We start from the raw sequence: 25,077 nt of genomic DNA, 5'->3' as shown, positions 1-25,077 counted from the left end.
TCGCCGGGCTTGAGCAACAAACGCTTTTACCGACTGAGCCACCTCACCGGGCCGAGATACCACAGCCATTTCTGATAACTCCTGGAGGGTTGGGCCCAAAATGGCATGGGAATGGGGGTGGGGACGGTTAGGGAGGAGGAGCCCACTTTCGAGGATGGGGAGCTCCCACAAGGGAGCTTCTTCAGCCTGAGGTGCAAGAGTCAACCCAGAGGAGCATGTCTGTCTGGGCAGAGAGCCTGGGGGCCAAGGCCAGAGGCAGGAGGGATCAGCTCAGCTGCCTCCTTGAAAGCCACTCTGTTCAGAGTGCCTGGAGCAAGAGGGAGAGGACACAGTGGGTTCTGACTGGAAGGCCACCGCTGAGGACCCAAGGACAAAGCCGTGCCCTTCCCCGGCAGGCACCGGCCGCCCAGGGTCAGATTTGGGTTCTGCTTATAAATTCCCCTGGTCTTTCAGAAGCAAGTCCCTGGGTGTGGGGGGTGGGGAGGTATACAGTGTGGCAGGACCAGAGGCAGTGAGCCAGGGATGGGCAGAAGGGGTCTGTCAGCAGGGGACGCTGTAGCCACCCTTGGGACAGGAGGAGGCCACAGGTCTCCATTCCACCTGCGAGCATGGGGCCTGGGGAGGGCTGGGGCGCAGGCAGCCTGCCTCAGGGCCCTGCTGTTCACAGCTGATGAAGAGCAGGGCCCAAGTGTCGGGGGCTCCCCAGCAGCAGCGGCCCGACGCGAGCGCCCGGTCTCCGCTGCCTCCCGCTAATGAAAGCGTTACTCCACAAAGCAGCAAGGTATGTGTTGTCACTGTTTCAATTATTTATCTGTTTACCCGGCTGCAGTTTTCCGCTTGTCTCAGCAACTCTATTATAGACCGAGAGCTTGCGGCCTCTCGCCGCTCAGCTGGGCTCCGCGCTAACAGCCTGCTACGGGCAGCCTCATGCCTGGACCTGGAGAAGTGGAATTAACTCCCTGCAGCTCGGGCTCCTCGGGTAGGAGCGGGGGAGGGGTTGGGGTGCTGCCGGGGGGGGGGCAAGGATGGAGCAACAACGCTGAGTGTGGCACCTGTCCCTCCGACTTGGAAGACTGGCCTCTCTGAGCTCGTCTGTGCCCAGGCTGACTTAGGCTACATCTGGGTGGTTTAGAAAACCCAGTTGGTGCAAACAGCCAGCTTCTATGGGGCACCGGCTGTGTGCCATGCGCTGGCCACATCTGTTACCTGTCCCATAGACTAGGAGCAACCAAGAATAAGGACACCTCTCTGAGTGCCAGTGGTAGGTGAGAGGATGCTGATACATTCGTGGTCTTTGTAACTCTGAGTGGGATTAGAAGTAGGACTTTCCCTGGCTGGTTTTCCTCTCAACCTTCACCAAGGCCGTCTGCCTCCCATGGCCACTCCAGACCTATCTAGCTCATTATTTTCCCTCTGAGGCTGGCTGTTTTGTTCTTATCTGTATAGCCTGAGGACAGTGGTCTGACGTCTCCCCTCACCTTTCTGCAAAAGGACCCAGATCCCAGAGTAGGATGGCAGCATGGAGGAAGAGAGAGGAGGCAGCATCTCGCTGGCATGTGGTGCCTTGCTGGCACTTTCCCAGGAAGGACACCCTTTTGGGACACCCACAGCATACTTCTGAGGCTGGCGCCTTCACCCAGCGCAGGCCCTGCAGTGGACAGAGGCCAGGCTGGGGCAGGGTCTGAGGGTGGGAGGGGCTAAGTGGCTTAGCCGAATTCAAATCAGAACAAACGGACACTCATAGCCCTGCCTGAGGTGGTCCACTGTCCCCCTCTTCCCAACCCTTCAAGAATGTTTTGGTCCCTTAGACACACCAAGGAGCTCTTCAACCAGGGCCCTCAACTGGCAGACAGTTTTACTTATTTTATTATTTGATGAATCTGAGCATTCGGTATGTCTGTACAGCATGTGCATGCGGTGCCCGTGACGGCCAGAGGAGGGCATTAGATCCTGGAGTTACAGATGGTGGCGAGCTCCCATGAGAGTGCTGGGAAAGGAACGCAGGTCCTTCACAAGAACGGCAAGTGACCTTAATGGCTGAGCTACCTTTCTAGCCTGTGTGAGACAATTTGGACAATGTCCCCCTTCTCTATCAGGGGACATGGCAAGTTCTGGGGACATGAGGTTGTCACCGTGAGGGTCCCAGCGTGTAACTGAGCCTTTTGATGGCGAAGAGCCACCTCAGAGCACTTCACACTGATGTTGGGATGAGAAGGTAGCTTAATCCCCAGAGCATGGTAAAAAAGCTGGGTGTGGCGGTCCACGATTGTAACCCCAGCACCGAGGAGGCAGGGACAGGAAGATGGCGACTCTGGTCACAGAGTCTAGCCTGATCAGCGAGTGCCAGTTTAAAAATCAAGATGGAAGGTACTTGAAGAATGATCCAAGGTTGGCCTTTGGCCTACACACACACACACACACACACACACACACACACACACACACACACCTGCACACATGAATGTACCCCCCACACACACACATATCAAGGTTGGAGAACCTTCCACCTCTCATCTGTGTGCCCCTCCTATGCCCTAGCAAGACAGTTCAATGGGTGATGACAGCCCACTTTGCAACTGAAGACACAGCTGAAACCCTACACCAGGGCCCAGCACTCCCGGACTGACCCACCAGGCTAGCCAGGTTGCCTGACTGCTCCTTGGCCTCACCTTGCCCAACAGCTGCGGCATGGGAAGGGCGGCAGGCTCCCCAGCAGCCCCCTGGCCCCAGCCTTGCTTGCCTTTAGGTACAGCTTTTTACCTCCTTCTAAAACTCACAGCCCTCATCTCCCCAATCTCAAATTTCACTCCATTTTATTTTTTTATTACACAACGGAGAAAAAAAAAATCTGTCAGTAAAACTGTCTCCTCAAATTTATTCGCCGGGACTGAGGGTTTTATGACTAGGAAAATACACTAGCCCCCACACGTCCTCACACCCCCACATCCCAGATAAAGCAAGGAAGAATTACCTGGACTATAAATCCTTGCTGCAGGCCAAGGCGCAGGAGAGCCTCAAGGACGAGCCTGCTTTTCTTTGGTTTTATTTACATTTTTTTTTTCTTTTGAGACAGTCTCTGGCAGTGCTGAAACTTACTACTGGAGCCCAGCCTGGCCTCCCAACTTGCGAGTGTGAGCTGCGCCTCTGCCTGGTGAATCACTGGCATTCCAGGCTTGCACCATTCACCCCTAGTTCCTAGGCACAGCTTTTCCCCTGGGGCGGCATGCACACTAGGAGGCTCCTGTTGGTCAGACGTCCCGAGATGAGGCTGGGCTGTAAGCCGTGGGCAAGGGAGGGAAGTGTACGAGACACAGGCACAGTTTCGGTTCTCGGGCATAAGGAAAGCAGGGACTGTGGCACACACAGCCCATCACGTTTCATTCAGGACCTGGTGGGGGCGGAGCTCAGGAGACATGAATGGAGAGGGTAAGCCTGCAGCGACAGGCACGAATTCCTGGAGGTGCAGAGAAGTGCCTGGGCGAGAAAGGCCACCAGAAAAAAAAACAAAAACAAAAACAAAAAAAAAAAAAAACAAAAAAACATCTTCTTGGAGAAGATATGGAGGTTCATCTAGACTGGACTGAGGAGCTTCCAGGAGGCTAAGAGGCACACTTCTGGGTGTGTCTGTGAGGGTCATAGTCTGAAATCCCCAGAAGATTAACTAAGGGGAAAAGCCGGCCTACCTGTGGTGGTACCAGCCCATAACTGGGTCTCTCTCTTACCCCTCTCTCACCCTTCCCTTCTTCCCTCCCTCCTTCCCTTTCTCTCTGATTGCCATGAGCTGAGGGACTTTGCTCTGTCACTATATCCCCCTCCACATCTTCCCCAAACCTCCAAAACCGTAAGCTAAGTGAACCCTTCCTTCCCTGAAACTCAAGTTTTCTCAGGCATTTTGTCACAGTCACAGACTGGTTGGCCCAGCTGGGTCTGTGAGGGCAGCTTAGCCCAAAACTGGTTCTTTCCATCTAGGAGGACTATTGGATGTGAAGCAAGCCTGAGCCCCAGTCTGTCACATATATGACGTCTGTCACTAGCTCTTGAACTGCAGGTTCACCTCTTTGATCTTCTTTCCTCACCTGTTGCCTGGGAAGGGCCGATTTAACTTACAGCTCAGGGGAAGAAGCTTGCAGGGGGCCTGGTCCTTCTCCGCCCTCTTGGTTGTTGCTAGAGAACGCCTGGCTCCTATGCAAGCCTGAAGCTCCGGAAGGTTGGAAATAAGCATAGCACAACCCAGGCAAGGCACCGGAAGGACAGCGGTGAGAGAGTGGACTCGGGGAAGGATACAGGGCACAGATCTGACTCAACCCCAGAACAGCCAAGCAGCCAAGGAGGGAGGCTCTGAGACCCCATCCCATGAAGCTCTGGTACAGGGGGCATATGGGCAGGCAGGCAGACAGGCAGACAGCTGTGAGACAGGTAAGTCACTGGTACATGTTGCCAAGCCCCAGTGAGGACCAGGGTGTGTGGCTTCTTCCCTGCCCGAGGAAGAGTCTCCCATTGAATGCTTTCAGACTCAGTTACTTTTCTCGCCACTGTGGTAAGAAACCCAAGAAGCTCCATAAAGAAGGAAGGGCTTATTTTTGCTCACGGGTAGGGAAGACACGGAAGTGGGAGCAGGAGGTGGCTGATCACATTGAAGCTGCAGTCAGGAATCAGAGAGAGATGGGTGCTGGCACTCAGCTCGCTTTCTTCCTGTTCAGCGTGGGACCCCACCCCATGGATGGTGCTTGCTCCTCACCCCCGGGTGGCCTCACCTAGGCATTCTCTTGCAGGCATGCCCAGAGATGGGTTTCCGTGATGATCCTAAATCCAGTTACACTGACGATCAAGATTAACCCTCACACACGCCTAACTGAAATGACAGAGAGTACTGTCCTGTGCAGGGGACTGACCATGGCCAGCACTCACTGAGTTCTTACTGTGTGCTCAGCATTGCTTGTAAGCACAGACCCACACAGAGGCAAACATGTTCAATATATGTTAGCGACTATTAGCTTCCAAGGAGCCGAAATGTTGTGTGGCCGGGTTGGGCAGCCGGCACATAGTAGGTGCTTTTAAAAAGGTGTTTTCCTCATGCCCTACCCTGTCAATCTTTCTGCTCCAAGTTCCCCCAAGTTTTTAGCTACAAGTTGTCTCTGTACTGTTCCTAATCTAGGCCTCAGTTTCCCTAAATGTTCCCTGGGGGAAATGAGACCTGTAGCCTCTGAATCCTCTGTCTACTTGCATGGCCCCAGTGGTGTGGCTCTAGACAGCCAGCCCTAGTTGACCATAGCTTGTCACACCCCAGACCCCTCCCTCCACCTCCAGCAACGCAGGCCGTGGCCAGGCACAATGGATTTACAAGTGGCCAATGAATGCAGTCCAGACAGCAGCAGGAGGGGCCACTGGTCAGCCAGCAACGTTTTAATTTGAGAAAAAACACAAAATAAGTCTTCAACCTCAGCCTTCTCACCAATACCCCTAGATGCCACCATCTGTAATAAGAAAAAAAAAATGACGAAAAAGATGGGGGGGGAATCACCTCCCTCCTCCCCCCAGCTTTTCTCTTTGTGTTCCACAAAACCAATTACAGGTTGGAAATAGCTGTAATAAACTTGATATCCCACTTACGGGCCAATCCCGCTGCGGCCAGGAAGTGTAATAGTGGCGGAGAGTGGAAACTGCGGGTTTGTGGAGCTGTTTAAATTGCCTGCCTACATTACTCCACTCCTCTCCAGCGGGGAAGGAATTCGCTCTCCTGGAAATGGAGCAGCTGAGGTCTCCGTGTCCTGGGCGGCACGAGGGAGGGTTTGCAAGGCAAACTTTAATGAACTGATTAGATGTAGATAGTCCCTAGGAGCTTCCATTAGCCAGGCACAGGTTCAAGTCCCCAGCAAGGCCACTCAGACTCCCTGCCAGCAAATGCGGAAGACTGAGGCTGGCCTCCCAGCATCCTGGAGGGTGAGAAAGAACATCCATCATGTAAGGCAAGTGACTGAAGGCAGAACCAAACTATACCACGGATCGGCTCTAGGCCTCAGGGGGTAGAGTGTGCCGAGCGTGCCAAAAGCCCCAGGCTGCACACCTATAATGCCAGCACTCAGGTGGTGATGAGAAGTTCAAGGTCATCCTCAACACAGCAAGAGAGTTGGAGCTACCTGAGACCCGTCTTGAATGCTGTAAAGAAACAGGCAGAAACTTGTGAAACTTGAAGGAAAGTGGCCACTGTCACTGACCTGGAATTTCAATTCTGGTCTAGACTGCGCTGGGGAAGGCAATGAGAAGTGATTCTAGCCAGGTTCGCTGGCACACACCTGTAATCCCAGCACTCAGGGAGGCAGAGGCAGGAGGTTCTCTGTGAGTTCCAGGCCAGCCTGGATTACAAAGCAGGTCTAGCACAGCCCAGGCTACACAGAGAAACCCTGTCTTGAAGAATAGATAAGAGAGAGAGAATTGATTCTAGGAACTTCCACAGTGCAATCCAGCGGTCCTTTCCTTGTGCCACTCAACCCTGTATGTCTGGCATGGGGACAAGGACAGAGGTCCTCAGTGTACACTTACAAAATAAGTACACAGCTCAGCAAAGGAAGGGATGGATTCTCCAGGGCCCCTGCCCTTAGCGACCATCTTCAGTGCTTACACCAAGAGAGCTGAGCAGGGACTCAAGATGACATCATCTGAACCAAGCTTCATCAGAGGACCGCTCAGGTAAAGCTGGACTGAGGGCTGCAGCCCAAGTCCCGGGGTGTCTAAGGTTAGTGTCTTGCCTGCTAGGCTGGGTTTGTGCTGAGGAAACTAGCCGAGCAGAGGTGGACAGTGAGGGACTGGCTTCTCATCTGTCCAGCTCTGCATTTCCTGACTCCTCCAGCAGGGCACCAACACGAAGCTGGTCCTGTCCTCTGTGTGTGCTGGGGGTGGAGTGTGAGTGGAGGGGGTGTGGCAGGGGGCTGTGCACGCAAATTCTGTAACAGAGTCTAGCATGAGAGGAATACTAGCCCAAACTCCATAGAAGCCCAAACTCCAGAGAGGGCATGCCACCTGCTCAGGCCACCTGGCTAGCACAAGGTGAGGTGGACATTTGAACATGGGTCTGACTCTGAAGATTCTATAGGAAGGCCTTGGGGAGGGGAATTGGGCCAGGGCCATGGCCAAGAAAGGGACAGGTGTTTTAGGGTAGGGCAACCTGGGAAAAGATGCTCGGGAAGGGAGTGAGAAGCCTGGATGTGGAGGCGAGCCAGGGGACATTGCTTTATGGTCCTCTGGGTTTGGGAGGGCATGGAGTTTGTGGTGGTCTTGTTGCCATGGCAACCCTGGATGGCTCTTCCTCTAAAGCTCCTGCCCACCTGATCTCTACCCTTGTGGGGAGCTATGGCCACAGATACAGGGATGAGGGAGGGTGTGTGATAGCCAAGGAAGAGAAGTGAAAAAGAAAAGAAAAGCTCTAAAGTCAAAGGCCACCCACTTCCCTAAGTACTGACTCTACCCTGCTGTGCCACCCCTGTGCGCTCCCGCTCCTGGCAAGGCTGGGCTGGGTGATTGGCTTCCCTGGCGTGTGTGGGAGATCCGGTGTTGACAGAGACAGCTGGTATCATAAATTGCCTTGTCTCATCTGGTTATGGTATGATGGCCGACAGGCGCTCGGGGACAGGACTCGGGGGGTTGGGAGGAGTGGCGATGAGAAGAGGGAAGGAGTGCAGAGTGGCTGCCAGTTTCCTTGTGCTGGGGTGGGTGGGGGTGGCAGCCAGCTTATGTGGGTGGGCACGTGCACAAATGTGAAAGCCCACATTCTGGGGTCTGGTAGGATGTGTCTGGTAGGGGTGGAGGAGGAGGTGGCGGTGATGTGTGTAAGTGTTTGTGCTTTTTAAGGGGAGTGGGGTAGGTGCATGCATGTTTGTGGCACATGGTGAGTGTGCCCCCACACAGTGGCAAATCCAGCAGCAATATACCCTCCTTGTTCTGTGACTCAGGGAGGAAGAACCGAAGGTATCAACTGGGGCACGGTGTGTAAAGGTCTGATGGCTGCCAGAGGGTTTCCGCAAGAGTTCAAGAGCATCAGATTGGTTGTCCTCACACCTTCCACACCTAGGCAAGGCCACCTGAGCCCCCAAACTTCACCAGATACACAGGGTCCCACATCGCCTCCTGGCACCTTCCTCCCCATTGCAAGGCTAGCCAACAGGAAGCCAGAGGCAGGAAAGATGCCACAGGACTGAGACTGGGCCCTTGGACTTGAGAGGGCAGCACGATCACCAGGGCCACACAGGAAATCTGAGTTGCAGCAGCCACGACGAGGCCCTGATTCACCCTGCAGAGCGGAGTGGGGTCGTGTTTGCTCTCCCACGTGACCATGCATTTTTAGATCGCACATCTCCCTGCCTTGCAGGGGTGGGAGGAGCACAACCTGGAGCACCAGAGGGTGCTCTGGATTCTGTGTGTCAGGTAGTGTCAGGATCCCGCTGTCAGCCGTGGGATGTGGCATGGGTTGGTAGTGTTCATTCCACTGAGTGAGGACGGGGAGCCACCAAAAGTGTGAAGCAGGGCATCAGAGTCCAGGGGTATTGAAGGGTCCCCTGCCTGCTAGATACATGGTGGATCTCAAACTAGTGCCCAGAGCTTCGGAAAGAGACCATTTTCCGGGTCTCCTCTGGGGCTGCTAATTAGATCTTCAGATCTCGGGAACAGTCTGGGTAGGTGCTGGGCACAGTGGCCTGGCTGGGTCCTATGTAGTCCAGGATCTGTGTCAGGAAGCCCTGCCGTGACATACCTACATCATTCCAGCGCTCATGCCCCGGAGCCCTGGGCCACCCTATTTGAAAACACACCTGCATGGACACTGTCACTGTAGGACAGCTGCCTGGCTCGGGCCGATCAGTCTGACTGGTGCCATCAGGAAGGGCGCCAGTCCCTTGGGAGGATCCTGGTTGTGACAATGCGCCTGGGTCCCCACGCTCAGTGGTGCCGCAAACGGTTGAGCCATGTCAGCAGGTCCGGCCGCCAGCAGGCCCATGGCTGTGGCTGTCAGCAGCCCTCGCCAGCCGGTGCACGTGCTTTGCCAGGGCAGCTACACTGCAGACAGTGTTGGCTGGCATCGCCCTCCCTGCGTAATTAACACGGCATCGCAGGCAGCTCAGCCAAGTGGAGCCCGTCCGCCTGTCCATCTGCTGGCTGCTTCCGGGCACGGGTCCTTTAACACAAGCTCAGCAGCCTGCTAGGGAGGAAGGAGTCCCAATGTGATCGCTGGGGGATCTGGGCCCCCATCTCTGTTCAGCCGCTGGCAGGGCACGCTGGGTCATTTCCATTCCACCTCATAGCCTCGGTTCCCTTATTTGTTCAGTGGATCCTCTGAGTTCTCATCCTACCTGCTGTAGAAAAGTTGGGTGGCAGACATCTACAGTTGGGGGACACACTGGACCGGGCTGGTCGTGCTCACTTATTATTGCTCATTCAGCAGGGATGTCTTTGGGGTTCTACTCTTCGCCAGAGACTGTTTTAGGAGCAAGGGGGGTGGCTGTGAGGCCTGTCTTCTTTTGAAGCCTGTGTTGTAGTGGGAGGAGATGAACAATTAATCAAATTAAAGAAGATGGAAGAAGCATATTGGGTAGGGAAGGGGCTGTGTCCTCATTTGGCATGGATGGGTGAGCACATCAAAGTGAGTGGCTGGGGAAAGGGCCAAGAGCTGGGGAAAGGAGGCAGGGACTGAAGTCCTCTGGAGTCCTAGGGATGGCCCTGGGACAGGCATGCATTCTGCACTGCACAGAGGCAGAACTGAGGCACTGAGCCCTGGGTAAGGTCCTACGACTTTGTGTTTTGGTCGCTGCTCGCTGCTCTCTGCTCCCCACGCAGTATGTCCAAAGTCCAGAAGATCATGAGGAACTGAAAAGCCAGCCGCCACGTGCCTGTCACCTGGCCTCTGCACCGATACCAAACCCTGTGGATTGCTCTGGTCTCTGTGTCTCCTGGCCTCCACCTGCCTCACTCACTGGGTCCAGTGCCTGGTAAACCGCCTACATCAGTTTGATTGGCTCCTAAGTCTGTATAGATGCCACAGTCTAGAGTTCACAGTCCATTCGTGAGCCTTTTTTTTTTCTTTTTCTTTTTGAGGTGACATTTGCATAACTATCACAAGGAATTGCAAAAACCTCAAGGGCCACTTTCAAGTATATGTGTGTGTCTGTGTGTATGAGTATATGTGTGAGTGTGTGTGAGTATGGGAGTGTGGGTGTGGGTGTGAGCGTGTGTATGTGTGTGAGTGTGTAAGTGTGAGAGTATGGGTATGAGTGTGGGTGCCTGTATATTCGTGAATGCAATGTGGAGGACAGAGGCCAACTTTGGGAGTCATTCCTCGGGCCAGCCTGTCTTGTTTAGTGAGTCAGGGTCTCTGCTGGTCTGCAGCTTCACCAGGTAGGCTGGACTGGTTGACCAGCATGCCTCCAGGGATCTGCCTGTCTCCATCTCCCATCCCCCATCTTGCCATCACTGAGGTCACAGGGGCGCATCACCACATGCAGATCTTTGCTTGGGTTCTAACAATTCAAAGTCAGGTCCTCACGATTTACCAGCTGAGCCACCTGCCCAGCCCAGGCTGAATCATCTTTGAGAAGGGCCTTGTGGGAACTTGTCTCAAGAGAAACAAATGTGCATTAATTATGGAGCTGGGTCTCCCCCAGAGGCCCGACTTCCTACCAGAGCCCTGAGGGTGACTCTTGTCCTGTAGTCCACAGTGGACATGGCTCCCAGCTTGAGTCTTCATGAGAGGTACACCGAGCTTTGTGAGGGGTACACAGAATTCCCACTGTCCCTCTGCTGAGCAAGGGGAGAGAGGGCTGAATAGTTTGATGCCAGTTCTTATTACAAGAAGGCTGTCCAATAACAATCACTCAGTATATTAAAAAAAAATCTTTACCTGGCTTTGAACAAACACCTAGTATTATTAAAACCAGGAAAAAAAATAAAAGAAAGAAACCATTTGCTTTTCATTATAGATCTGATAGGTTTTGTTTGCTTGTTCCCAGAGAGCCAGGACTGCAAGGACATAATGACTTGGGAGAAGACACCAGGAGTGAATGATCTGGAGTCATGTAGCCTTGGATCCACTTTCTGGGGGACCTGATGAGAGATTCAGACCAGGCACCCGCACAGGGAGCTTCAAGCTTTCCATCTGTAAAGCAGGGTGTGGCAGCCCCCCTTCCCAAGGTAAGGCAAGGGCAAACTTTGTGGTCCACAGTCCCCAGCTTGTGTGACCTCTGGCTTCGGGAACTGACGAGACTCCAGGCATGCCTCCAGCCCTCTGAGGCCCACAGGCAAAGGGAACACCTAGTGGCCTCCCTAATTGGAAGCAAGCCTAAAATAGAAGCTAGGCGATGGTCTGAGGGTTCTGTTTCAGGAACCTGGGTTTGTTTTCAGTAAAGCCTGTGCAGTAAGGGGGACCTGGGGAGCTAGGGGGGAGAATGATGATAAGAGGAGCTGTGAAGTTCCTGCCATAGGACACAGTTGTCTGCAGAGAGGCCGTACTGAGCTGGATGGTAGAAATAGTTTTGTGATGCCTGGACTCACAAGGATCACATGAGTTCCTCAAGGCTTGGATGAGGTTGGAGGAGACCCAGGGAAGTTTAGAGCAGAGGCCTGGCTGATCTGATTAGATTACTGACCTCCTTAGCTCTTAGAGCGGAAGGAACTATGAGGAGCAGTGGGGTCAGGAACGCCTAGCCAGGAGCAGACGGCAGCTCCCACCTGGGCATGAGCGGGTAGTCCTGTGGTACTGGGTAGTTCTGCATATCACTGTCCACAAAGGAATGTCAGTAAATGTCTAAAAAGCCAGGTGAGACCTGCAGGCTCAAGTGTGGCCAGAGTCCAGCTCTGGGCTGGAGAGGGTAAGGAGACCCTCCCCACCTCAGGAGAGTCAGGCAAGACTGACAAGAACTGGGAGGACTGCAGTGGGGTGTCTCTTCTCACTGAAGTTCAGTGTCCTCCGGATCACTCACCCCATGCCAGAAGCTTCAGAAATGAGCTAGCCTGGTCACACAGGTGTAGAATAGCAACGTTGTCAGGACATGAGCAGCAAGAGTGACCTCTAGGGAGGTGACCACACACAGGATTCTTTGCACAGCCTCTGTTCTCAGAAATAGGATCTGATTATTTGTAGGTGAACATGTTAAGACTGTGGTCATGTGGCAGGAAGATGCAGCCAGAGAGCCCCACCTTTCACAATGTCCCCCCCCCATATCTTCCCCATAGCCTCTTTATGTGGCTGTATTTCCTTAAGGCCCAGAAGTCAAGGAAACTCACAAGTCTCAGGAGGCTCCCAAAACTTACAAGATTCCAAGACTCCACCCCAAGGTTATTTCAGCAGGAGCAATTGCTATAGAGAAGGGACTCTTGTGATGAACTCCTGCAAGTCACACAGGGAGCTCCGGGATGCAACTTTGTTGAGGAGCCTTGCATGTGGGAGTAGGCTCTTTGGTAATGCAGGAGGCATGTTCCTGAAAGTAACACCATTAGCTCTTGCTGGTTCACTAAACTGGACTTAGTTGGAATTTTGTTTCTTTGGTCTGCACCCTGCCTGGAGTGAACAGACATCTGTCCACACACCAGAGGGAAAGTCTTCGGACATCACTCTCTCTCCAGATGCCCTCTGCCACCCTAGCCACTTGCCGAACTGTTCAGGGTTACTAGTGACCTGGGAAATCTTACAGTGACTTCTGGACACCTGTCCACAGCCCGAGGGGACAGAACCATCTTAGTGCAACACAGGGGTCACGGGCTTCAACTAAGGCTTCATGGCTGAGAGCTTGCTGACTAGGCAGTCTAGCTGCATCAATGAGCTCCAGGTCCAGTGTGAACCCTGCCTCTCAGCGTGAGGTGGAGGGCTGGAGAGATGGCTCAGGAAATAAAGGGGCTGTGTGTACAGTTATGATAGTTTGAGCTTGACCATGGATCCCAGGGGAGAAGGAGAGGACTGACTCCCAAGGGTTGTCCTCTGACTTCTGAAAGCACACCACGGCACAAACATGCCTCTCCATATACAAATGCACAAGTAAATAAAAATAAGGTGGACAGCAAGTGAGGAAGAGCCCAGTATCGACCTCTGGCCTCCAGATGCGTGATTCCACACATATGTGTATATATGTATACACACACACACACACACACATATATATATATATGTACAGAGAGAGAGAGACAGAGAAAGAGAAAGAAAGAGCTCAAACTGCAGCAAGCTACTCATTCATCCAGGAGCCTTCTAAGCAAATATAGAAAAAGTCCAGACAAGCTGTCATGAGTTGGTTACCTTAGTCCTACATCTCCATGAAGCAGAGAGAGTGACACTGAAGTGACAGGCTCTGTGGTGTAAAGGCAAAGCTTCATCACTGTCAGGGGTTCGGGGATGGAGACAAGTTTCTGAGCTAGCTAACAGACTGCCTGGGAGCCCATGGAGGTTCACCCGCTGTCTCTGACTGGATGAGGACCCAGCCCTCAGTGTCTGGACCACAGAGACCCCTTGTTCCCATACTCTGGCTTCTTTGAGATGTAATGTTCCAAGATGACACAGGTCCTGCTTTCCTCCAGGCCTCAGCAGGACAATGAGGCACGACTGGCAGGACGGCTTCTGGGGGATCAAATCCACACACAGCCTATCACAGGGATCAGTGACTGACAGCGTTGATGGCACCAGTTGGGGGCAGTTTCTTTCCCTTTTGAAATCTGACAGACATGGAGTGAAGGGGCCTGGGTTCTGCATGGCAGGCAAGAGGGAAAGCCACTGTCACCAGGTTCAGCCTGTTTCCGGTGTGGCTGACAATGGCATCCCCATCACTGTGGCCAGACGCTGATGTGAACTCATCAGTGGATTCTAAGCAGCCATGAGTGGAGTCCAGCCTGGCCCTTCTTCATGGTGGAGACACATGCCAGAGCTGTGTATGGGCTAGTAGGCCCTCTGTGTGTTGGGGAGAAAAAGGTATCTACCATCCTGGGGTGTATGGAGTGTGTGTATAGACAGAACTGAGGCAGGGCACAGGTGGCAGAGGATGCTCTGTCCTCTGCCCCTCTTTCTTAGACAATCCAGGGTTTGGGAAGTGCATTAGTATTGTGTGTACGTGTGTGCATGGCTACACGTGTGTGTGTGTATGTGTGTGTGTGTGTGTGTGTGTGTGTGTAGAGGGCAGGGATGATGAAGAGAGATGTAAGTAGGTTTCTCCTCCTACCCATAATATGTGAGTTCAGAGGACCAAAGTGAATCTCCTAGAATGTTGGAAAATCCGTCAGCATATGTATGAGGAAAGTGAGTCCCAAGGAGCCCTATTAATAGCATTCAGGCTACCTGGTTATGCATGCTGGTGTGAGCATGCCAGCGTGTGCCTGCTGGTGTGTGCATACCAGTGGGCAGAAGTTACTGAGGAACAGACTGCCAAGGGCTAGATGGGCTCCTGACTAGGTGCAGCACTACGTGTCCTCCTGGGTCATCCAAAGATGACCAGTACAGGTCTATAGAATAAGGCCTGGGCGTGGGTCATCATAGCTGTCACTCACTTTTCCTGTCACAGTGAGCAATACCTAACAAAAAGCAGCTTAGGGGAGGAAAGGTCTGTGTTGCTACTGGTTTGGGGGTGTGGAAGGCATGGCAGCCAGAGCTGCCTGGGTCTGTGGCAGCAGGAACAGGAAGCTGCTGGCTCACAGATCAGGAAGAAGAGAGAACGTTTGTGGTCAGCTGGCTTCTCCTTTCTCCCTTTGTGTTCATTTGGGGACCCCAGGCCATGGGGTGGGCCTTCCCATATCCAGGGTGGGCCTTCCGGTCCTCCACTACTCTTCTCTGGAAGCACCCTTACAGATACACTCAGCGGTGTGCCCCGCTAGCACCCTGGCTTTTCTTGGTCTATTCAGACCTACCAAAACTCGGTATATAGTAGGACAGGGTAGGCCCCATTTTAAACTACCAGCAGGTGGGGAGAGAGGCCATCTCATCCATCCTGCTTGTGGCCCATTGCTTCAAGCACCTACCACGAGCTGGGCACAGAGCCAGAATTGTACCCAGAAGCTGGTAAAATGAAGGAGGCTCTCCTGCCCCACAGCTTCTGTCTGCAGCCAGTCAGCCATGTCCTCCTGGGAGGCACAGAGTTGCCATCTGAACCCTAGGGTCCCACAGTGTTGACCGAAGCCATGTCACCTGCTGTTGTAGATACTATAGGGATAGTTGCAATGATGGCTTTCAAATCGCCTTTCCACGAGCAGCTGGTGGTCCTGGGGCCTGGGCTACAGCTCCCTGGATCTCAGGTACCAGGCCCAAGGATCAGCTGTTCCCATTCTGACCCTCAGGGCCTCAAAAACAGACTGGTTACTGACCCCTTGATGCTGTTCCCAGAGACCCTGAGGCCTGCGGGCATCACAGGGCCAGCTGTGGAGTCTGGTGTCCCTGCCCCTCCTTGTTGACTGTCTTTCCTCCCTGCTTTCGGAAGGAACCTCGGGCCTCCTTCTCCACACTTGCCCCCTCTCTTCCTGAAGCACCTGTCATTGGGGAAAGGAGGAAGAGCAGGCCCAGAAGGGTCTCAGTCCTAGGTGGAGCTGGGGCAAGGTAGAAGGTAGTGCTGATTCTGTGCTCATGAGGGGGTCAGTTGGGAATTTGTCAAAGGTGGGGTTACATAGTAATGGGAAGAGGGACTGCCTCTGACATAATCTGATTGGCCTGCTCTTTGATCACCTCCCCCTGGGGGGGAGCAGCCTTACCAGGCCATAGTAGAGGACAATGCACCCACTTTTGATGTGAACTGATAGACTAAGATCAGAAAGGAGAGGAGAACCTCTCCTATCAGTGGACTTGGGGAGTGGCATGCATGCAGAGGGAGGAGGGAGGGTAGGATTGGGAGGGAAGGAGGGAGGGGCTTATGGGGGGATGCAGAATGAATAAAGTGTAATTGATGAAAAATTAAAAAAAAAATAAAAGTACTTAAAAGTAAAAAAAAAAAAAAAGGTGGGGTCTATGGCTGCATAGCTGGGGGATCCAGGAGGGCCCAGAACTTGCACAACTAAAAGAGCAGAGACCCTTCACGATATTGAGAATCGAGGCCCAGCTCCAACTTTTCAACTCTCCCTGTCCACTCTCAGAGCCACCATCTCCTTTCTGACTGCATTAGTGGCTGGCTATAGAACATGCTCTGGCCCGAAGGCAGACGAGATCAGAGGGCACCAGACCTCACTCAGGCTTCAAAGACCGCACACAGGTTTCTGATACAACACCTGTTGAGCTGCCTGCTGGAGGCCGACAGGGGACAGGGCTGAGCCGCTGCTGAGCTCCCTGCAAGGCCAGCCTGGGTTAGCTAACAGTGAGTGAACACAGCTGCCCCGGCATCCCCCCAGACGCGTGAGCACAAAGCACCCATTGCTACTGCTGCCTGCCTAGGAGGCTCCGCAGGCATCTGCTGCACAGCATTGCCATGGCAACAGATAATGACACATGGGTGGTCAAGAATCTGGGTTCTAGAGTCCAGCTGCCTGGGATGAGCTCCTGGCTCATTGTAGACTGGCTGTGTGGCCTGGAACAACTTACTTAACCTCTTTAAGTTCCAGTTCCTTTGTCTGTCCAGTAAGAATAGCAGCAGCCACCTAACTGGGGTGTTGAGAGCATTGAAGGATTCGGGTCACACAAACTGCTTAGACCAGGCTTTGGCACACAGCCCATTGTCAGTAGCATTGACTTATAATACCATGCTACTGTAGAGACCATAAGATACATTTCAGGGTCATCTCCACGAAGACTGCATAGCCTATAATAAAGGGGCTCCAGTCCCCAATCAGGCTCCGTGAAATTCTTAATGCTCTCTCCTCCCTCCGGCTCTTCATCTCCCAGGTTTGGTGGAGAACTCTGCTATAAGAAATGCCAGGGAATGTCCAGGTCTTGGACATAGCTGATTGGCTGGTGGCCTCAGTGCCTGCCAGTCTCGAAGCTTTAGGAAGAGGAGGATGCAGGGGGAGGGGGAGGACGGGGTTGCGTTTTGATCTCCCTGGCTGTGTGGATCTGGCGCCAGCAAATCTGTGTGAAGAGTACAGGATTCAGCCAGCAGCCTGTCGGGGGGAGGGGGCAGTGAGTGTGTAGATGGCAGGCACGATGGACCCCTGACCTTCAGGGAAGCCGGCAGGGAAAGGGGCAGTTAGGCAGCACTGATCTTAAACATGGAGAATCAACATGTGTGTGAGAGAGGACAGGAGTACAGCTTGCAGGGGGAAGAAGGAAGTGGCATGCAAGTGAGAACCTTCCCAGACATGCCAAGTCACAGCCACATCCGGAACCCAGAGAGCCAGGACTCAGGCCACATCCTACACCAAGGGGGCTTGTTCACACACACACACACACACACACACACACACACACACACACACACACACACACGAGGAGAGAGAGGAGAGAGAGAAAGACATAATCCATAATTGCCTACACTAATATTTCTGCAGCCCCATGTCTGGACAGCAGCATAAGTGAGATAAATAGAGACCAAGAAAAACCTCCCAGCACCAGGCTGGCTCTGACATCAATTGCTTCCTGTTGGGCTCAGTTTGCTATCAAATACACCCCTGCCTCCCACCCAAGCATCTGGGGTTTCCAGGTTATAGGAAAAGGTTCAGGCTGGTAAAAAGTAGTGGAGAAGTTGTGATGTATGTCAGTGGCGACCACATTTGCTGGCGTGCACAAGACATCTGTCACAGAGTCACTCCTGCTTCGAGGTCCTCTGAACAGCTTCCCTGTCTGTTGAGCAAAGGAGGAGAAAGACTGTGTGTCACAGCTGATCAGAGAGAGGTATGGAGGAGGTAGGCTGCTCCCAGAACCCTCTGGAACTCAGGACCTAGGAAGAGATGGCTTCAGTTTACAGTTTCTATTAGCACAGAGCCTCCTGCTGCAGTTGAATCTCCCGTCTGTCCCTGGAGTAAAAGGTGACCAGGTCCACAGACTTCTGACCCTCTGTTTAGGTATGATCTTCCCCTCCTTGTCTTCTCCTGCTCTGTCAGGAGATCCCAGAAGGGCTCTGCTCATGCTCTCTCTGCCCATTTCACAGCTAGGAAAACCAAGGCATGGTCCACAGCACCCAACAGCAGCAGCATGGCCCACATGTGCCATACAATATCCTCACTAAAAAATGGCTGTGGATGCTAGTTGGGCGCTTTCTGTGTGCTGGAGGGGTTTGCGCAGGAGCAGGCAGACCACAGGTGGTCCAAAAATTCCTTCCTGCTTGAGTTGTGGGTCTTAACACACACTGGTGGGAGGCAGAGATGGTGGACCCCCAAGGAATATGCTAGGAGCAGGGGAAATGGAGCATTCCCTCAGTGGGGTGGGGGGGTTCCTCCCCCAGTTCTCAGAATTTAAGATTACGAGCAGGAAAACAATCGCTTTATTTGAATGAGTGGAGGAGCGATTTGGCCTCTCTGTGTGAGAGGAAGCATTTAAGGGGGTTTCTTTTATTTTGGGCCCTAATAATATTACAATCTCCAAGGCCGGTTATTATCTGTCACTTTTCAGGGGAGATTGAAAAGAAAATAGTTTCATCCCCAGCAATCGTGAAGCGCTCTGTCTGACGAGTTGCTGTCCCCACTTAGAGATTGCATGCAGCCCTGTCAGGTGACCTGCCCGGCTGGGTGGCTTTGTTTAACTGGAGAAAGAGGAGAGGGGAAAGAGAAAAGAGTGTGCTGGAGTCAAGGGGGATGGGCAGGCAGGGAGAGCTGAGAGTGTCCCCCCCACACACACACCCTGGTTTTGTGTGGAGGCTTTGAGTAGTCTCGATAGGCAGGCCCCAAGGGGACTGGAACCTACACTTTCAAATTAATTTTTAAAAATACTCTCTCTCTCTGTGTGTGTGTGTGTGTGTGTGTGTGTGTGTGTGTGTGTGTTTGATCTACTCAGTAGCAAAACTGACTGCACCTGAGATGAAAACCCAGCAAATTCAACAAGAGGTGTGTGTGTGTGGTTTTATTGTGCACCCACTATGTGCTGGGCATGCCCACAAGGCTGCTCTCCTGAAGTTCGCAGAATGACTTTTCTCTCAGAATTATTTCTGTCTTAAGGATGAGGAAATGGAGGCTTAGAGAGGCTGTAAGGGCTTGACCTAAATCGCACAGGTCACTGGTAGTGACAGGACTCAAGCTGGGCCAGGCACAGGACTGCTCTCCTGCTCTCAGCCCTACACAGGTCTGACACTGGAGGCAAACATCCCAGCAGCTCTCCTCAGCTAACGGGAGTGGGGACAGCCAGCAGCTGGCAGGGCCTCCCAGAGGCGGGGTCAGTGTGGCCCCTGGGTCCTCATTACCTGGCAGGGTCTGAGCTGGGAGTGTGATGGAGCATCAGTGCAAGCACCTGGGTTCCTAGGTCCACTGGGTCAGACTCTCTGGAGGCAAGTTCTGGAATGCTCTTTAGCAGGCCTGCTGGGATGACCTTTAGGTGTCCTGAAGTTGGAGCATCTCTGACCAGGCTTCTCAGGGACTCAGCCTCTTCTCCCCAGGCTTAGCAGCCACTCCTGCCTGGTGGCCTTCACTTCCCACCCTTCATCTGGTCTCTCTCACAGCTCTCCCTGGATCACATCCCGAATACATTGCTGTTGCCCAGATCTCTGTCTCTGAGGCCAGGGGAATCATCAGAAGCCCCTCCTCAGACAGACCCACCCCAGCCCTTCTTGCCTGTGCCTTCCAAGTCCACAGGAGAAGGCCTCTGGCTGCTGCTGCTGGTTCTCCCTCCTCTTTCCTTTCCTCTTCCTCCCTCCCTCTCCCTCATCCCTCCCCTTTTCATCTCTCTTCTTTCTTCCTCCTCTCCCCATCTTCTCTCCCGTCTCCTTTTCCTCTCTCTCCTCCCCCCCGCTCCTCACTAGTCCTCCCTACAATTTCCTTTCCTCCCCAACTCACTTTCCTTCTCTTCTTCCTGTTCCATCTCCTGACATCTAAGAGGTGTGCCTTCCCAGCCAGCCACAATGCTGTCATGTGTCACCTCACATAACTGCCCAAGGTCCCCAGAAGCACTTGCTGTTCTCATGAGCTTGGTGTGGAATAGAGGAGAGCACGGGTAGGGTGAGGTGAGACAGTGCAGGGGCCCCGCTCTCTGCTCTGGCCGATGGATCATCATGTATGAATGAGGAGGTGGCACTGGGTTCCGTCAGGCTGCTCTTGTCCTCAACACAAAGGACCCCATGGAGTCCTCAGCACCGATACCTCCCTCACACAGGTGGACAGGACTACTGGCCAAGGCCAAGATGAGTCTCCATGGTGACCATGACATAGTTTTGAGGAGCCTGGCCATTTTGCCAGCATCCCTGGGTCTTTTGGCTCCTGGTTGGTCTTGGGCCTCTGGACTGGACTGGCCACCTGCCCTCTCCCTTGATATCAACAGGAAGCCCTTCTAAGATGACACTGAAGATTTATTCCTGAGGATCCACTCCCCCCACCCCCGTGCCCATCCTGGACCTTTGCCCACCCACTTTGCTCCTACAGCCCCAGCAGGAAAGGCTACAATGGCTAAGAATGCTCCATGGGCCAAGCACCTTCCAGAGGCTTCTCTAAAACATCCGGCTATCAGTGCTGGGGGGAGACGGAGGTTCTTGCAGCACCAGAGAAGGAAGAAGATGGGAGTATAGATGGAAGGGCCTGGGCAATCACACATACCTAGCCTGTGACAGAGCTGGCATCTGGTGTTCACACCGAGTCTGCAGCCAGGTACCATCTCTCCCTGCTGTTTCAGGGAACTTCCTGTAGGTACCCTTCCCCATCTGTAACATCCAGAGGCCCTGTCTCTTCGCTTTCCCCGCCAACCCCCCCCCTCTGAGTCCTATTTCTCCATTGGCCCCCTCCCCCTGCCCAGGAATGGGTAGACAACTCCTTTCTAGCACACATATGAACACATATCCATATATTCACATACACACACTCATATACAGAGTACACACACACACACACACACAGTACCAGTCCCTCGCTGTCCTGTCAAGAGAAAAGTCCTCAATGAGGGGCACAAAGGCAGCTGGAATGCAGAAGGTTCTGAGGAGAGGAAGGGCAGATACAAGTAAACTGTCACCAAGGGATGAGTGGGCACCATGTCCTCGCCCTCTCTGCTCTTCATTGTCCTCTCAGGTGGCCACAGTTTTGAGCATCCCCACTTCTGTGCCACAGTCCCGGGACAGGGTAGAATGCTAGCTTATAATTGGCACCTAGTGTGTGTTCGCTCGCTGTCTGCTTCGAATGAATCTTGTAGATCCTTTTCTCTAATCCTGTCATCATGGTCTGGGTGTGGATCTGCTCAGTTCACACAGAGGCCCAGAGTGGTCCCAACTCAGCCCTTAAGGTGCCAACCTACGTGGGCAGGCAGGACCCAAGCACACGCTTGCAGTACTCGGGCATCGTTCACCCGATGGCCTCCAGGCAATCTGGCAGGCACCCAACCTGGGGCGATCTTTTCTCCTTTCACTCTTTTATTTATTCACCCAGAGGCTCAGTGGCCACAGTCATTTCCCTCTCTTTCACTATTTATTAGTGTTTTACCTGCTGTCAAAGGGACCCAGCAGAGGCAGAGGGGAGGGAGGGCTGTGGAGCTGGGCCTGGCTTCTTGCATGCTCTGCCCACGAGGAACTCAGAGGACTGCCCTGATCTAGTGGACTAGGGCTGCAGGACACATCCCTGGGAACGACGCTCCGGGGGAGAGATGACGGTGAGTTATCTATTGGGTACCCAGTGTGGCTTTTGCTTGCACATGGTGCATGCTTGATGCTTCTCATGGATGGGCTCCAGGTCTTCACAGGCATGAACACAGGCTCCAGGACGCAGCACAGTCTAGGCTATCCCATGCTTCACACCTCCCTCATAGAAAAGCACTAGTCTCAAAGGGTCTTACACAGGGCCTTTCATTTTACATGTGGGGAAACAGAGGCTCTGCTGGGCTTCCCCTTTCCCAGTCTGGTGCCTTCTGTCATCCTCCCCGGCTTTACCCAAAGCATCAAGGTCAAGGTCACTAGATGCACAAAACCTAGAGACCACCTCACCTGTCCTGCTCACTGAGCCTCCGTGACACACTGCATCCCTCAGTCAGGCAAGACAAAATGAGCCTGCTGGTTTGTACCTGTAGTATCAGCACTCAGAAAGCTGAGGCAGGGGGAATGCCTTGAGTCCAAAGTCAGCCTGGGCTACAGAATGAAAAAAATAAAAAATAAAAACTTAAACAGAAATTAAGCGGGGCTGAGAAGAAGGTGGGACACAGCAACTGAGGTTTCTCCCTAGGCCCGCATTTCTCACTTTTAAGTGAGTGGGAGAGGAGCAGTGGGTGTTGGGGGCTGCACAGAAGAGAAACCTGGAGAGGGGAGGGAGGTTCTAAGTCCAATGCTGGTCCAAAAGAAGAGCCCCTCTCCCCACAGAAGCTGGGAGGCGCAGCCTCTTGGGTGCTCCCCCGATCTGTTGTCATCAGTGACCCACAGCAAGTACCTCTTGGTGGTGTGGTGGGGACTGGCACATAGTAGGTGGTCAGTGAAAAGCTCTGTGGCACCCAGTGGGCCAGTGTGCAGGTTTGTTGATGGGAACTGAGCTGTTAGTCGGGCATCAGGGAAGCCAGTGTCAGCTGGTTCAACCTCAGCCAGAACTTGACATAGCTGTCTCCACCCTGCCCCCCCACAACACACACACACACACACACACACACACACACACACACACACACTCAAACAGTGCCTGTCCTAGCAGCAACCAGTGTGTTACAGGCCAATGATGGATGGGAGTGTTTAATCTCTATATAAAATGAAAGGCCCTGTCATTCCAAGGGGCTTTCCCATGCAAATTTTTGCGCAGTTGCTCCGTGGGAAGTCAGTCCCTCCTTAGCTCTGACTTTGATCTCTCCTGCTGTGGTTTGGTGAAGAGGGCTGCATTCCAGGAGGCTCAGGCAAAGGCATCCCACCTGCGAATGTCACTACTGGTCACAAGGAGTATGAAGATTAAAAATAATATGTATGACTTCTTTAAAAAAAAAAAAACCTTCTTCCCCTTTGAACGACTGTTCAGAATCAACAGTATAATTTGCTTGACTGCCCTGGCCCATCAGCTTATCACTGAGGGCCTTGCAACTCCAAGAGGGGAGGATTATGCAAATAGAAAATCAGCTTTCAAGAAAGTGGGCTAATCCAATATTACCAAGAGCAGAGAGAAGCCACTGAGACGAGTGGCAGAGACAGAGATGGCTAGCAAGCCCCTTCTTGGCAGAAACCTTAGCAGCAGAGCCAAGGGAGAGGATGTCTCTGCTGGCCCCAAGTTCAGGACAGGGGGACTGGGTTCCATCTCCCTGCTATTCTGAGGGGCTGAAGGAGTGGGGATGTGACTGGACTTTTTAGGAAGTTAGTGCTTGGCTGCGGCAGCCTCCCCCTCCCAGACACCTGGCAGACAGATGCGAGGAGAAAGGGCAAGCAGTCAGTGAGGAGAGGCTTCTGCAAGGGACAGATCCGACAGGCCAGGCAGGCCCTCACTCCTGGAGGGAGCCGCAGGGCGCCAGCTGGTGGTGTCTGCTCCTCTGTGAACTGTGAGAGCGGGAAGCACCATGGACAGCTCTGGGGCCACTCTGAGGGTGGTACCAGTGCGGTACCCAGCTTTACAGCCAGGAATCTAAACACAGCTCCTCAGGCTTGCATAACAAGCACGTCACCAACAGAGCCATCTTCCCAACCCTCCACTCACTTCTCTACTGAAGGAAGGACTGGAAGGAAGTACAGGTCTGGGCAGGACCTACTCTGTCACTTTCCCTGGGGTCACTGGAGGGGACTGATGAAGCTTAAAAGCTGATGAATGGCATGAGCTAACTCTCTGGTCTCTGCAAAGTTCCAGTCACAGTACTAAGAGCACAGTGGAAGGAGCCATGCTCAAAAATGGGTGCTAGACATGTGTGGGTAGAAGGATGAGTGGGTGGATGGACAGATGCATGTATGTGTGCATGGACAGATAGATGAATAAGTGGTGGGCAGATGGATGGATGGCTATAAAAGAATGGGTAGATGAAGGGGCAAATGGATAGATGCGTGGATATGTAGAAAGGTGAATAGAAGGATGGCGAAGTAAGTGAATGCGTGGAAGGATGCCTGAGTGGGTGGGGAGATGGATAGGTATGTAGGAAGATAGATGGCTGGCTGGCTGGCTGGCTGGGTGAGTGAGTGGTTGGAAGGATAGGTGGATGAATAGATGGGTGGGCAGATGAATGGATATATGGGCACATGGATATGTAAAAGGATGATTGGCTGGGTGGAGAGACACGTAACTGAGTGACCACTGTGTTCTAGACACACTCTAGGGTCTATTATGAAGACCCTAGAATGAGGTGACACCATGAGACACCATCTGTGTTGAGCAAGGTGCAGGCAACAGCCTATTTGATGGTCACTGAGGAACCCTCAGACCATCAGCCAAACCTGGGGAGACCATGCAACAGACAGTCCTATTTTTTTTTGGGGGGGGGATATCGTTTCAATGGCATCTACTTGAACAGGAAGGATGGAGACAGCCAATAAGAGACAGGTCCAAGCTAGGCCAGGCTGGGTGGGAGGCCTAGATATGATGCCTGAGTGCACAGAGAGGGAGGGGGAAAGGGAGACAGGGAGAGAGAGAGAGAGAGAGAGAGAGAGAGAGAGAGAGAGAGAGAGCACCTCAGGGGAAGCTAGGAGGGAAGTTTTGAGTGCAGATGCTGTCTGCCTCACAAGTGTGGCATGCCTGAATGTGCCTGACTCCTTTCTCCACTTTTTAGCCTTGGAGTTGAGAGCAGAAATCCTGAGGCCACCTGCCAGAAGAATGGCTGCTTGGACAGACCTGGCCTTCAGTTCCCCCATCTGAGCTTTGTTTGGCCCACATGCCTCACCTCCTCCACCCTCCCGCACCTGGCTGATGACTTCTGCTCAGAAAGAGTCTCTGAGTTCGGGTTCTGCAATACCGTGATATTGTTCTCTCTGTGGCAGGGATACCCCCAAGGGAGTGTCCCTTGCTCTCCATGAAACACAGGTGAAGGCAAGCCCCTGGGACTACTCAGGCAGTCCCTGTTGGAATAGGAGGGGGAGGTGTCTTGGGGCCTTCATTGTCTGAGGCACCCCTCCAGACAGAATGTGGGTAATAAAGTCATGTTGA

General features: G+C 53.1%; 1 protein-coding gene and 1 long non-coding RNA gene across 3 annotated transcripts in view; one reads left to right on the top strand and one right to left on the bottom strand.

The window, feature by feature from the left end:
- Igsf21 (immunoglobin superfamily member 21) overlaps nucleotides 1-25,077 on the bottom strand; it is a 206,354-nt gene that overhangs the window by 72,081 nt on the left and 109,196 nt on the right. The window lies entirely within an intron of this gene.
- Nucleotides 599-25,077, top strand: LOC132652722 (uncharacterized). Its single transcript, XR_009590293.1, has 3 exons — nucleotides 599-781; nucleotides 10,992-11,172; nucleotides 24,704-25,077. It is a non-coding gene; the product is annotated as an uncharacterized LOC132652722 (long non-coding RNA).

Source organism: Meriones unguiculatus, chromosome 3, assembly GCF_030254825.1.
Source record: "Meriones unguiculatus strain TT.TT164.6M chromosome 3, Bangor_MerUng_6.1, whole genome shotgun sequence".
Lineage (NCBI taxonomy): Eukaryota > Metazoa > Chordata > Mammalia > Rodentia > Muridae > Meriones > Meriones unguiculatus.
This window is presented reverse-complemented; position numbering and strand designations above follow the sequence as displayed.